We start from the raw sequence: 15585 nt of genomic DNA, 5'->3' as shown, positions 1-15585 counted from the left end.
GACAGGAAACCACCGTCAAGCCCGTCAACAGTGGTGCAGACAGCGTCTACGCTGGACGGCCATGCATTTGGGACAAGTTCTATTCACTGACGAGTCTCGTTTTCACCTCAGCCACAGCGATGGACGGATTCGAGTGTACCGACGTCGAGGTGAACGTTACGTCAATCATTGTATCGAGGAAGAAGATCGGTTCGGGGGCGGTAGCGTTATGCATGGGGTGGGATTACAGCAAGACAGAGGGCCCGTTTGATAGTGGTAGAGGGAAATCTCAATGGACAGCGCTACCGCGACGAGATCACCGGCCCTGTTGTTCTACCGTTTTTGCGTCGTCATGGCCTAGGCATTACCTTTCAACATGACAACGCCCGGCCTCATATTGCTCGACTTATTCAGGATTCTCTTCAACAAAACAACGTGAATGTCATCCCCTGGACGGCTCGCTCCCCTGATCCCTCACCAATCGAGCACATGTGGGATGAGATGGATCGGTGCCTTCGACATCAACCACGTGTTCCACAGACACTCCAGGAACTTCGAAACATGCTCCAGCAGATATGGACAGATATCCCACAGGACTTTATGCGACGCCTGGTCCATTCCATGAGACGAAGGTGTGTTGCTTGCATCGCAACCAGAGGTGAATACACACGCTATTTATTTGTAAATTGACATTTTGGCATGTTCATGTTTTTTTTATGAAATCAAGCATTTTCTGATGTCAGTAGGGCAAATTAAACCATTTGAACACTGACAGGAGTCCTTTTATCTGTTGCAAACCGAAATGTTTCAGATTTGGTAAAAATACATAACTTTGCATTAAATCTTATTCAATGTCACAGGAACTTTTGTTGTTCAGTATATATTTTATACTTTTGTGTCAATTAGACTAATCGCGGATATATGTGAATGAATGTCGGTTTACGCCACAATCAGAAAAATGACAGCTTTAGAACAGCATTCTGTATATGATGGAGCCTGGGCCAGGCAAACCAGTGTCAGATGCGATACACACCGTAGTAGTGCCTTGAGAACGTCTGTCCATTTGATCGGAAACTACTGTTTACAAATCAATTTTCACTGAGTAGACGTATTCTGAATATCAGGGCGCCCTTCCTCAGAGCGAACTAAGCGTTAAGATGATCGTAACCCCCCATACTTCAACACTGACTTACGACAGCCGTAACGCAAAGATCGTTTTGTGGAAGGGCGCCAAGGAACATTGGTGTCGTGAGTTGAAGCAATATCTAGTCACCAACAATCATTGGATCAGTACATGTCTCTTGACGTTGATTTCTGGAAATATTTTTTCATGATTATCCTTTTCATAATAGGTAACGTTCTGACATCAACAGTAGATATCAAATTTGTGTATGCATGTTTAAAAGAGCGTTACACTAATGCATGAAGTCACATTTCTACTAAAGACGTACAGAAACCGGTGAACATGTATATGCAAGTATGTGTACTGGTATTTGTGTAATTCATATCGAATACAATCTAAATATACAAATATATACAAAACACAAACAACGAAGGCCTTGCATGATTACATCTGTTTCGTTCAATCCCCAAACTGACTAATAGTGCCAGTGATGACAGTGATTCATTAAGAAGAAAGCTCCTTTGTGATATATTTAGAATGTACTGTGTAACATTCGAAATAGCTATGAAATTATTAGCCTTAGGTTAGCTATAACATATACCTTCACGCGTAATTGAAATAGCTATGACGTTATTTGCATTAAGTTACCTATAACATATACCCTCACGCCTAATCGAAATAGTTATGACAGTATTAGCATTAAGTTAGCTATAACATATACCCTCACGCCTAATTGAAATAGCTATGACGTTATTTGCATTAAGTTACCTATAACATATACCCTCACGCCAAATCGAAATAGCTATGACAGTATTAGCATTAAGTTAGCTATAAAATATACCCTCACGCCTAATTGAAATAGCTATGACGTTATTTGCATTAAGTTACCTATAAAATATACCCTCACGCCTAATTGAAATAGCTACGACATTATTATCATTAAGTTAGCTATAACATATACCCTCACGCCTAATCGAAATAGCTATGACAGTATTAGCATTATGTTAGCTATAACAGAAATCCACACGCCTACTCGAAATAGCTACGACATTATTAGCATTAAGTTACCTATAACATATACCCTCACGCCTAATCGAAATAGCTATGACATTATCAGCATTAGGTAAGCTATAACATATACCCTCACGCCTAATCGAAATAGCTATGACATTATCAGTATTAAGTAAGCTATAACATATACCCTCAGGCCTAATCGAAATAGCTATGACATTATTAGCATTAGGTAAGCTATAACATATAACCTCACGCCTAATCGAAAAAGCTATGACATTATTAGCATTAGGTAAGCTATAACATATACCCTCACGCCTAATCGAAATAGCTATGACATTATTACCATTAGGTAAGCTATAACATATACCCTCACGCCTAATCGAAATAGCTACGACATTATTAGCATTAGGTAAACTATAACATATACCCTCACGCCCGTTTTTCAGAGGTGAGATACTGTCATGAATACTCTGGTCATGACTGACTTTTCACATTCTATGGTTAATCACCTGTTCTAACTTTCGTGAGCCACGCCCTTGCTACAGCATCACCCGCGCCTCTCGGTTGACAATGGCTGCCTCCCCATCCGAATATTCAGTCAGAGTCTAAAACAGGTTATTCTTGAACAAACACTTCACGGTGTGTAACTTCCTGAAGACATACGAAGAAAGGGATATGTTTGTGAGATGTTAGCAATCTTAACTCAACCACGCCCGTGTTTAAAGTTAGAAATGACCATGTGAAATTTCTTAAGGGATTCTATGCGTCCGTTATTAGTGTTCGTACATGTACTCTTTGTTGGCGTCAAGGTTATCTCATTAACAAGTGTTTTTAAATATGTTTACATGCAAGGTTGAATTTAGAAATGCTGTGCTATCGATGGCTACAGCTAGTTTTAGGTTTATTAATAGTAAGCAACTTGGGGTGATACTGGGTCACTGCTAGGGGCTTGTAGGTTACTAGGAATAAACAACATGGGGGTGGGGGGTGGGGGGAGTGGGGGCTTGTTACAGGGATATGAATAATACATATGTTAGGGTATTGTTGCTTCGAGGGGGGGGGGGGGGGGGGGGGGGGGCTTGCTGCAGAGTTATATATACGCAACATCTCGGATGGTTGCTGACATGGTAACTTATAATAAACAATATGTGTGAGACTTGTTATAGGGCTACTGATTATAAACAACTTGGGGGCCTTTTGCATGGCTACCAGTAAAAGAAAATTGGGGCTTGCTTCAGGGGCTACTAATAATAAACGACGTGAGGGGCTTGTTACACAGATGCAGATGATAAACAACAAGCGGGCTTTGCTTTGTTACAGGGTTACAAATAATAAACAACTTGGCGTCTTGTTGCAGGATTATTGTTAATAAACAACATGGGAGAGGTTTATTACAGGATTACTGATAATGATAAACAATTTAGGAATAGCTTGCTAAAGGGTTATCGATAATAAACAACACGGGGAGCCTTGAACCTTGTTAAGGGTCACTGATGTGAATCTTGTTTACTGATAATAAACAACAAGGGGGCATTAAGACTAATTTTGAGTTAAGGGTGTTTGGTTTATAATGAAGATTAAAGGCATGATTTATGTTCGACGTAAGCACTATTTCGTGATGAGTGTATTCGAATTAATAACTTACCTCATTACTTTATGAGGGACAGATAATCCGTCACATACAATGTCTGTAATAATAATGCAATGATATGACGTCACTTTGCTTAGGGTAACGTATTAAGAAATCACTACAATAGGCGTGAATAATCAAGAGTGACACAAATTTAGCATTATCAATTCGATTTACCGAAAATATTCCTGATTTACGTTTGTTTAAGTTATGTTCATAAATTCTACACGCATCGCACATGGTCAGATTCGAATTCAGTGCCTACCCTTGCGTTTCTGTGCCAGAATCAACTTCAATTTTTTACTACACGTTGTTCAGGGCCAAGGACGAGGTACCCTAAGGGGCTTATTTGGACAATGAGAAAAATATAGGGAACGTGTTATGAAAATTTTAAGAAATGACCTGATGATTTATAAAAAGGCTTCCTCCAGTTTTCTTAAAATCTCTGGGGGCAGTCGTCTAAGGCGCTGCGATTCGCTGTGCTGAGTTGCGTCCCTTGGATACGCCAGAAACCTATGATTGTGGGTTCGAATCTCGGTTCACCTCAATTATATTTCTAGGTTTGTCGGCACCATACCCGTGCTCGTGGGTTTCGCCGAAGCGGTAAACGTCTGAGACCTGCATCATTTCGGGCTTTCCTCCAACATTAAGCTGACACGCCGCGATACAACTGGAATACTGTTAAAATAAAAGCGGCGTTTAACCTAACGCACTCACTCACTCACTCTTAAAATCTCTTCGATTTTTAAGTTTTTAACAGCATGAAATGGAAATGTTAAGCTTAAATGTGTCAAGGGGGTTTTACGAAGCGAGACAAAATATTAATGTACTGACTGCAGTTTCAAATGGACCATTTGTTAAAGTCTCAGTCTATCAACTACTGGTTTTCCTGCCTACCGTGACACAGCTGGGACATTACTGATATTACCACGTCACAGGATACTGGATTGGTCCGAGACAACATAATGTGCCTTATGCAACAAAACAACATGTTCACTTTTTTCACACGAGAGGGAGCGTCTCCTGTTTAGCTAGATAAACTCAGCAGGTTTTATGAGTTCACACCGTGTTTAGTACGCCATTTGTTCAAGGTGGATATTGGTAAACATACCCCGACTGTGTTTTCTTGTAAGCACAGCAAGCTAGCTTTCACATCGTATAACATTACAATCAGCAACATTTCACGAGATATCCAGGACGGGTGAAGTTGTTGTCACGCCCTTTGGTGGTGGATAATAGTATGTGTCCTATGTTCTGGACTATTTATATGCCCATGAAATTCAAGATGGAACAAATGTTAGTCAAAGCGACGAAACAATTTCCATGATCATTAGAAATATCCGCTAAAAGCAGAGTCCATTGTGTGATTCCTACGGTATCATCAGCATGTGTTTATTGCCAAATAGTGATGATACCAGGTGTTCGCGAAAAGGTGAAGGTGTTCTGCCCCATCCATGGCATCCGTCACAAGACTATTAAGAAAAGGCAACTCAGTTGTTCATCTGAAAAAAAAAACACGGGAACATATGGTACAAGTCAAAATAGGGAATTGCACTTGACATTACTATTGTCACTGTTGCGTTAAATTTTGAAATGTCACCCACATTGTGTCTCCTATAAAACGTCTTTAAGGTTTTACTTTTAATGTTGTAACGTTTTTGACGTTATACAACCAGCTTAACATGGGAGGATTGTCCAAAGCGATGCATTATATACGTTTTTTTGACGTTATACAAGCAGCTTAACATGGGAGGAGTCTCCAAAGCGATGCATTATATACGTTTTTTGGACGTTATACAAGCAGCTTAACGTGGGAGGATTCTCCAAAGTGATGCATCATGTACGTATTTTTGACGTTATACAAGCAGCTTAACGTGGGGGGCTGTCCAAAGCGATGCATCATGTACGTTTTTTGGACGTTATACAAGCAGCTTAACGTGGGAGGATTCTCCAAAGTGATGCATCATGTACGTATTTTTGACGTTATACAAGCAGCTTAACGTGGGGGGGGGGGGGGGGGGGGGCTGTCCAAAGTGATGCATCATGTACGTTTTTGACGTTATACCAGCAGCTTAACGTGGGAGGATTCTCCAAAGTGATGCATCGTGTACGTTTTTGACGTTATACAAGTATCTTAACATGGGAGGGCTGTCAAAAGTGATGCAGGCCTTACGCGTTTACCACTTAGGGGAAGTCCAAGCACACACGCTGGTGCTGACATACCAACTGGTCGAATATTCTAAACACAACACAAGTGGACACTCGGCTAATGGGCACAACTTTGAAAAGAGAATTGTTGCGCATTGCACGCCACTTACCCGCAAACACAACACATGTTACCCGTGAGGGTTCCGTACTATGATAGGCCCCCACCAATCCATGCTTATCACAAGAGTCTACAAATTTGAGGTGAGGCACGATGACAAATGCGTTTCATCTCTCCCAGACGGCTGGGGCGAAGTTCATAATATCAACCTCTGATGTGGGTGGTTAAGAGTCTAGTTCATAGGTCGCTGTGATATAGATCTTGCATTAATCAACAAACGACATACAAATTTTAGATATACATATACTTTGTCAATGCAGGCGATTAACCAGCCTAGATTTTCTGCCGAAACAGATCCGACTTGGCGTAAACGGCAAAAAGCTGTGGAAATTATATGAATGGACCACTGGAAATCAGCTATGACACCAGGTGTTCGCGAAAAGGGTAAGCATGTCATGCCCTACCGGTAGCACCCGCCATTCATACAGTTTGCATGAAAAAGTAAGTATGTATTGCCTGACACAGCACAACAGTACTCCTGCCATGCGACGTCATCCTGTAAAAGAAACGGTTATAAGGGTCATGTCTTAAGGGCGTTTGTTTTGGAAGATTGTACTGGGTGATCATCATACCGAGAAGGGGGAAACAGAGGGCAGTGTGAGACATCAAGATCAGTGTAGTGCAAACCAATGACAAGTCACAGAACAGCAACGTTATATTCAATGGTAACGTCAAGCATGAGTTATATTATGTCATAGTGTGTCAGTGACAGTTATGTCATAGTGTGTCAGCTTAATGTGGCAGGAATAGACGGATGGTCTTAGACGTTTACCACACTGGTAAAACCTATGCGCAGGAGAATGGTGCTGACAAACCCAGGTCCAGGATCGGGGCCAAACAGGATTATAATCAACGATCACAATAATATGTACGTCCAAGCGCACAGCTCTGCACAGAAAATAGCAGCGCGTTAGACAACTGGGACACCCGACGCCTCGAGCATGAGCTACTGGGACCATTCATCTTAGAATAGCTACATGAGCAACACACTTCAACAAAAGGGTTTATGTCATGTTTGGTGTTTTTTATTACGATGTAAACCGTCTCATCTTGCATGATCAGTATCACAAAGTGGGGACGGATATATAATGTACGGTGAAATCACTTCAGGACACAATCACCGCACATTACGTAGCTGAAAAGGCTATACTATATCACGAGAGTCGCTTGCATTTCTTGGTCATGCCTCTTCAAGGTCATGTCATTCGGCCCGGCATTCCAAATTAACCAACCCAGTGTATCCTGGATGTCAGCTTAAACCAGGGTATCTTGAAGCATGTTACTGCTAAACGCAGGGTGTCTTGGGGCATGTTGCTGCTGTACGCAGGGTGTCTTGGATCATGTTGCTGCTGAACACAGGGTGTCTTGGACCATCTTACTGCTGAACCCAGGGTGTCTTGGATCATGTTGCTGCTGAACACAGGGTGTCTTGGACCATCTTACTGCTGAACGCAGGGTGTCTTGGATCATGTTGCTGCTGAACACAGGGTGTCTTGGATCATGTTGCTGCTGAACACAGGGGGTCTTGGATCATGTTGCTGCTGAACGCAGGGTGTCTTGGATCATGTTGCTGCTGAACGCAGGGTGTCTTGGATCATGTTGCTGCTGAACACAGGGTGTCTTGGACCATCTTTCTGCTGAACGCAGGGTGTCTTGGATCATGTTGCTGCTGAACACAGGGTGTCTTGGACCATCTTACTGCTGAATCCAGGGTGTCTTGAATCATGTTGCTGCTGAACGCAGGGTGTCTTGGATCATGTTGCTGCTGAACACAGGGTGTCTTGGACCATCTTTCTGCTGAACGCAGGGTGTCTTGGATCATGTTGCTGCTGAACACAGGGTGTCTTGGACCATCTTACTGCTGAATCCAGGGTGTCTTGAATCATGTTGCTGCTGAACACAGGGTGTCTTGGGGCATGTTGCTGCTGAACACAGGGTGTCTTGGATCATGTTGCTGCTGAACGCAGGGTGTCTTGGATCATGTTGCTGCTGAACACAGGGTGTCTTGGACCATCTTACTGCTGAACCCAGGGTGTCTTGAATCATGTTGCTGCTGAACGCAGGGTGTCTTGGATCATGTTGCTGCTGAACACAAGGTGTCTTGGGGCATGTTGCTGCTGAACACAGGGTGTCTTGGGGCATGTTGTTGCTGAACACGGGGTGTCTTTGGGCATGCCACTGCTGAAACCTGGGGATCGTGAAGCATGTTATCGCAGAACCCTGGAGAATATTGAAGCATGTTATTGCTGAACCCAGAGTATCTTGAAGCATGTTTTTGCTGAACCCAGGAGATCTTGAAGCATGTTAATGCTGAACACGGTTAGCCTTGGCCATGTTACGGTTACCGGAAGCATGTTACTGCTCAACCCAGGGGATCTTGAAGCATGTTACTTCTGAACCCAGTGTTTCCTCGATCTTGAATAGTTTGATGAGAGTGGTGAAAAAATATGAATAGTTTTGTGGAACATACCCAAGCGTCAAAATGATAGAATGTCTGATGGTTTCAGTAAATCAATGGCTTATTTGATACAGTTCCGAAAAGATGGATTGTCTCACCCACACACACCCACCCCACTACCTCCTACCCCCATCCCGACGCATCCTTATCAAATGGATGCCCCCATATTTTAATTGGGAACACATACTAATTTATCTTGTTCATAGCATTCATAGATTGCTAATGTTCTACCATTAAACGACCCCATCCCCTCAACCCCCAAACCCTCTTCACCGAGACCCCCTTCCCCCAAATAAACTTTAGCTAGAACAAGGGCAAGAAACGATTCGGTTGACAGAACAGAACTGTATTGTTATTATACTCAGGCCTCTTTCAGCGGTATAGGAGCGACTGGATCAGTATGTATACTCCTGTATTCAATCATGCATAAATGGGTATCTACAATATGTACACACATATATAAAAACATGGAGGACATAAATATAATTAGAAAAATGGACTTGGTATTTATTGGTTGGAAGGGATTTATATTTCAGTATTAGAGTTTACATTCATATTGAACTATTTCAAAATTCTGACTTTTATGTGCTGAATAGATTTCACATTTTAAGCGTGCTTGGATTCTTGTAATTGTAGAGAAAGAGAAATTTGCATGGTATATGTTACCACATGGCGACAGTGACAAAGTTTTCAAAGGTACAGTATGAGGGTCTAGACATTCTTTAATAAAATTATATGAGGCCCTTTTGGATGATTTGTTCTTCTCAGATAACCTCTTCCGTTGATTAATATCAGTCAATTATGATTTAAGTGAGGTTATGCTTTAAAAAGATTGGCATTCCCAAAACTAGCCTAGACCTGTTTCATTGTCAATAATTTAACTATTAATTATGCATATTTGTTTTTAAAATTTCAAATAAAGTGTGCATTGTTAAGTAATTTGTATACAATCAGCGACGATTTTGAACTTTATCACTTGTAACTGTATAACTGGCCTAGAAATATATTATGCTTATTTCTAAGGAAATAATGAGGCACTGTCTTCCAAATGCCCCATGAATCATATAGTTTGGCGTACATTTTCTGAGAAGCTGCATATTTAAAGAAGCCCTATATTTTTTCTATACACCAAGTTTCGCCAACGCTCAAGAATACACAAAAATTGGCACGTCCATAATGACAACTAATTCAAGACATTCAAGTTATGCTTCTGACTTAAAACGTAAAAAAAGCTTTGGTGGCGTTTTCACGTCAGCTAGTGCTAATAGTAGTAAACTTGTTAAATGTAACGTCCATGCACTTATATCTTTCGAAATTGTCGAGAGGGCTAGGCTCGATTTGTACGGGTATGATCGCGAGTGATAGGGGTCAACACCTGGTGGTTATTTTAGTATGACTATATACAGCACGACTTGACTCTACTGCTTGAATGAATAAATATAAGTAAAGAATAACTCGGTTGAAAACGCAGCTCTCGAAGCGATAGGTTTGCTTCAAAGGCTAGCAATGTCCTCATATTGTGTCCTGTGGTCGTCCCCATACTCGAGCGTTACAGTTGGCTTCAGACGCCCATGTGTAAAACCTGTTACAGTAAAAGCCCCGAAATGGACTTGCTGACTTTGTTATAATGTTTATATTGGCCTTTCATAAACAGTGAACAAAGACATAACAATGATGGCCACAAATGTTTACAATCACGTCCACTGTTAACTGGTGTAATTGGCGGTCCCCATCTGAATGAGAGTGTGTATGTGATGAGAGTTCCAAATTCATCGTTAAACAGACAATACATATGACAGATTGACGCTTTGACATTCCACTTGGGTGATCACATTTGTAATTATATATTTCGAATATTGCAGAAGTGGGCGGGTGGGGAGTAGGTTTGATCCATTCTACATTTTGTCATAACTAATTGTCGAGGCATGAATTCACTGGCCACCGCAGTATGACAGGAGTACTGTTCTGCGGCGTTGGGCCAGAAATGAACACTGTCAGTGGCGAGTGCTGTCCACAGACAGATCATGCTTACTCTTCCCGCGAACACCTCGTGTCATCACTGATTTCTAGACATTCATTCGTATTATTTCCACCACTATTTACATCCTTACATCCTTTGGACAATCTGTTACGGCAGATAACAGAGAACTTGTGGTTCTCTGGTTTTGACGTTTTGTATGAAAAATCAATTTTTTAAGCAGATCTAGCTGATATATTTTAGCGATTTGTAACCATGGGTGTGTCTTGGGTTCAAGTGGGATCATCTATCGCCTTCTCCTCCGTTGAAGCAAAGTCTGTTCCATCTGCTGCCAATGCGATGGCCTCGTTTTTTTTCAGGGATTCCAAAGGAATCCTACTCGTAGAAGACCTAATGGCCAATATTATGCAAATATGCTCAGGCAAATGGGTTAGAATATTAAAGCTACACGTTATGTAAAGGTGTGTTATTCCACAATTACCGTGTACCTGAGCAACGGCCTGCTGTGCATGACTTTGGCTTTGAACTCATTGAACATTCTCAATATTCACCAGATTTGACTCCGATTTCCACGTCTGGTCAACTTGAAGAAATAACTGTCTTGCAAACAAGATATAAATGACGAGGACGTCATATCTACTGTGTAATGCACTTTACACCACCCAGAGGAAGCCTACACTAGCAGGATCCAGTCACTTCAGCTTCATTGGCACAAGTGTGTGGACCTCGAAAAAAAACACCTCCACACACGCAGCCACGATTTTATTAAGCACCCATACAGTGAAGATTCGTTAACTCAAAATATTTATGGTTTATCCATACATGTTCAAGAGGCAGCATATAACAGCATGTTTTAATCGAAATATAAAGTTAAGAAAATATAACTCTATGTAACTTTGCAATAAATGACAATATTTTATAACATATCCATCTGCTGAGTGAAAATACATTGTTTCTAATGATAAATAAATGTGTCCATAACAACACATAAATATATAACGTCTACGCCAGAGAATAACCAGTCTCGGTTATTCGGCGAAACAAATTCCATTGGATGTAACAGGCAAAACAGTTGTGAACGTGATATGAATGGATCACTAAAAGTCAATGATGACACCAGGTGTTCGCGAAAACGTTGTCTCAACTTATTGATGCACTTCCCCGATGTGTGTGATGACAGCTTTTGAAATAGATATGACTTGGCATTTAATATAGCCATAGATCTGTAACTGATATCTTATTCACACTCGAGTAATAGAAACACTTGTACAATAATCTGTTTATCTCATAACGCATTCACAATGCAGAAAATATATTTCACTTTAGGTCAATCGGTACATTCTTTTTAAAGTTCAAAATCAGTGGCTATAAATAAATGGATTTTCCTTTATGAGTAAACCACTTACCTGTAAGGTTAACCGAGACATTCATTTTAAAATTCAAAATTATGGGCTATAAATATATTTATTCCCTTCAGCTATAAACCATATACATGCCAGGAAAAGCGGGACATAAGCTTTAAAACGCAAAATCGGTGGATATGAATATATTGATCTTATATAGGGACATTCATTTCATAATTGAAAATCAGTTTCCATAAAATATGTTGATCTGCTTCATCAATATACCACTTACAAGTTATGATAACCGGAACAACCCTTTTAATATTGAAAATCAATGGCTAATATATATTGATTCTCCTTCTTCAAGAAACCGGGACGGTGACGGTGCCAAATATCGTGAATACGGGGGCGGTTCAAATCAGACGCTATAAATATATTGATTTTCCTTCATCAATAAACAACTTACATGTAATGTTAAGCTGAACATTCGTTTCAAATTCAAAATTAGAGGATATACAAAAAACACGCACAGGTAGTATGGAGTTCATTGAACCTGACTACACCAAAAATCCGGTATATAAATATATGTTATTGATATTCGATAAACGGTGCGTCAAAACGCAGCAATTGTCGATTTTCAATGTCTTAAAAGGCATTGTTTTTACACTGGTTAAAAAATGTCATGGAGGAAAACAAGGCAAAATGGACGTGTAAGTTATAGCATTCGTTACTCGTGATAATGGCTTTAAAAAGGCAATCATAAGGCAATAATTTGTCATTCAATTGTCAACATTGTTTAATTTCGAACATCGCCATAGGACGTATCCAAAGAGGGGAATCACCGTCTTCTGTTGCACGCCACTTCAACGTCCACCACAGCACCATTTGCCGCCTTTGGGACCGATACACACAGTTCAATTCCACTGCAGACCGTCCGAGAACTCGCAGACCAAGAGTTACCGATCCTGCACAGAATCGCTACATTCGACTGTTCCACCTACGTCATCGCAATGCCGCAGCTGCGGAGACTGCAGGACGCATTCCTGGTTTGAGGAGGATATCGGACCAGACTGTCAGATGAAAGACAACATGTTTATCGTCGTCGAAATGAGCGTTTTGTCCCACATTGTGTACTAGAATTCGACAATTTCGGTGGCGGTAGTGTCATGGTGTGGGGAACCATATCCTACACCACGAAATCTGACTTGTTTGTGGTTCAGGGAAATTTGACAGTAAATCGCTGCATGAATCTTCAACCTCACCTTCTTCCAATCATTCACCGCCAGAGGGAGCTGTTTAACAGGACAACGCTCCACCGCGCACAGCTCGTGTCACGGTAGACTACCTTCATAATGCCAACATCAACGTCTTGCCCTGGCCGTCGAGATCTCCAGATCTTAACCCAATCGAACAACTCTGGGATGAACTCGATCAACGTGTACGTCAACGTTAGAACACGCCACAGACACTCCCACAACTGGCCAGCGCGTTACAAGCAGAATGGCGCAGAATTCCGCAGGACAGAATTCGTACACTTATCAGTGCCTTGGAGATGCAGAGCCGTGATTGCTGCACGGGGCGGTCTCACGAGATACTGAGTTCAGAGCAACCTTGTAGCCTTATGTGACATGACAATGAACAGTTTTCAATGCCTTAGTACAACGACAACATGTGACTATCGAGCTCCAAAATGTCGTATTTGTATCGGTGATATTAAATTAAATATATCGACTCTATTAGGTGCAATAAATTTAATAAAAATTCTACCTGTGCATTTCTTTTCTTTGTAGAGTGTATATTTATTCCCTTTCATCAATAAACCAGTTAAGCCGCAAACTTTCTTAAAGGTGCATGCTCGGATACATCTCGTGAGGGGTACCTTTATACATAAGACTTTCATATGTAACACTTTGTATATTAAAATTAATGTACAAATGTCCGGTATGCTTCACGCACACACGCACACACGCACACAGTTTTACTGAACGGGTGTTTTAACAGTTCCCGGATGCAAAATAAGAGTGAGACAACGAATGATAAAGAATAGCTTAGATAAAATTGTATATAACCTTATCATCATTGAATTTCGTTTAATCAAACTTCATCCACTTTGACTTCTCTGCACGGACATCAGAGAAACTCGCTCTCCAAAGAACGTGACATAAGAATTGTCTATGTGCAGTTTGCTTTGTTGCAAAATAATAAATGAAAATTCAGTTGATCAAATATATTTTTTTACGTGTGTATATTAAGATCATGCGTCGAGTCAATGGATGGATTGATGGATGGATGGATGAATGATGAACGGACGGACGGACGGACGGACGGATGGATGGATGGATGGATGGATGGATGGATGATTATTATATAAACTGAATAATAGTGCAAAATAAGAGTCTTTAGAAATAACTGAAAACCAACAATATCTTCGTTTAAATTTCGATAACCACAGAACATTCCGTATTTGACGTGGTATCAGTTTGTTATTAAGGCATTGGTTCACTGGCATGTATTCTAGTATCAATATTTCGAATATGAATATTCTGCTTGCTTTTAACGTCGGATACCTCCACAGATCGTACCGCAAAAAATGCAAATTTATTGCACTTGTTCACCATTAACTAAAATGATATGGCTGAAAAAAAAAGAAAAAAATTTGGCGAGCATGGTCACTTTAGTTTCTGTGCGTGAGTAAGTGTGATCTGGTGAATCTGTGACAGACAATCCAAACAAACAGCACAATATTCCCATGTTAACCTGCATGTGCCGAAAGGCAAAAATGTAAAAAGTTCAATGTACTGGTAATAAGCAGAACCTTAATTATAATATCTCGGATTCCAAAACATACGTCGCCTTTCAACGAGCTAATTATGTGTAATTAGATCGTGACATCAATTAATTTCTGGCCGGATTATTAGGTGATTCGGGTGGTAAGGTATGAGTAAGACTGCCCTTGAACCTAAAGTCTCATATCTAGACATGCCCAACCCAAAGTAGTTGATTGTAGTGTACGGGAGGCAATGTGGTTTCCCAGATCAGTTTACCCCTGTCTCGCCGTCGGGGAATAAGCCACCCGTATCTCACTAGGTGGCTATATATACCTGTCCAAAATAACTCGGCCTCTGATTGGCTACTCCCAAATTTGGCATGAATGATTTCTCTGAGCGTGTAATTAATTTCCAGAAAAAATACGGCCGCTCTCATCCCTGACGTAGTATTAAAAACAATATCAGTTGTCTCCCTTGTAGCTATATATACGCTGTGCTACGATGGTAAATTTGTTTGGTTTTATGACCAGTTTTTTGTTCAAGTTTTGACGATTTTATGAGACTATTTATTACATGATAACCACTAGTTATTGCTGCGTAATGGTTGATGTGATGACACTGGTTATAGAGTAATGAGAAACTTTTTGTATTGTTTGAGATAGTCATGCTTGAGAGAGTGCACACTCTCGTAAAGGCTTCATTTTTAACTACAATCATTCAAAGTACAAAATGTAAAAGTTGTATGGTGTTATCTTTCCCATAACAAAAGCTTCACAGAGAGAGGGAGAGAGAGAGTTGGGATGGATGGATTGAGAAAAATGGGAGCGTGAGAGGGGAGGGGGGAGTTTGTTGGACTCAAAGTTTCATGGCTAGACCTGTGAAGAATAAAAAAAAAACATAACATGTAACATTTTGCATTATTCTACAAAGGAAACATCACGGCAAACTACAAACTGTTTTAACTCA

The sequence above is a fragment of the Haliotis cracherodii genome, unplaced genomic scaffold (genome assembly GCF_022045235.1).
Source record: "Haliotis cracherodii isolate W230 unplaced genomic scaffold, xgHalCrac1.p SCAF_16, whole genome shotgun sequence".
In the NCBI taxonomy this organism is placed as follows: Eukaryota; Metazoa; Mollusca; class Gastropoda; order Lepetellida; family Haliotidae; genus Haliotis; species Haliotis cracherodii.
Note: the sequence above shows the minus strand (reverse complement) of the source record.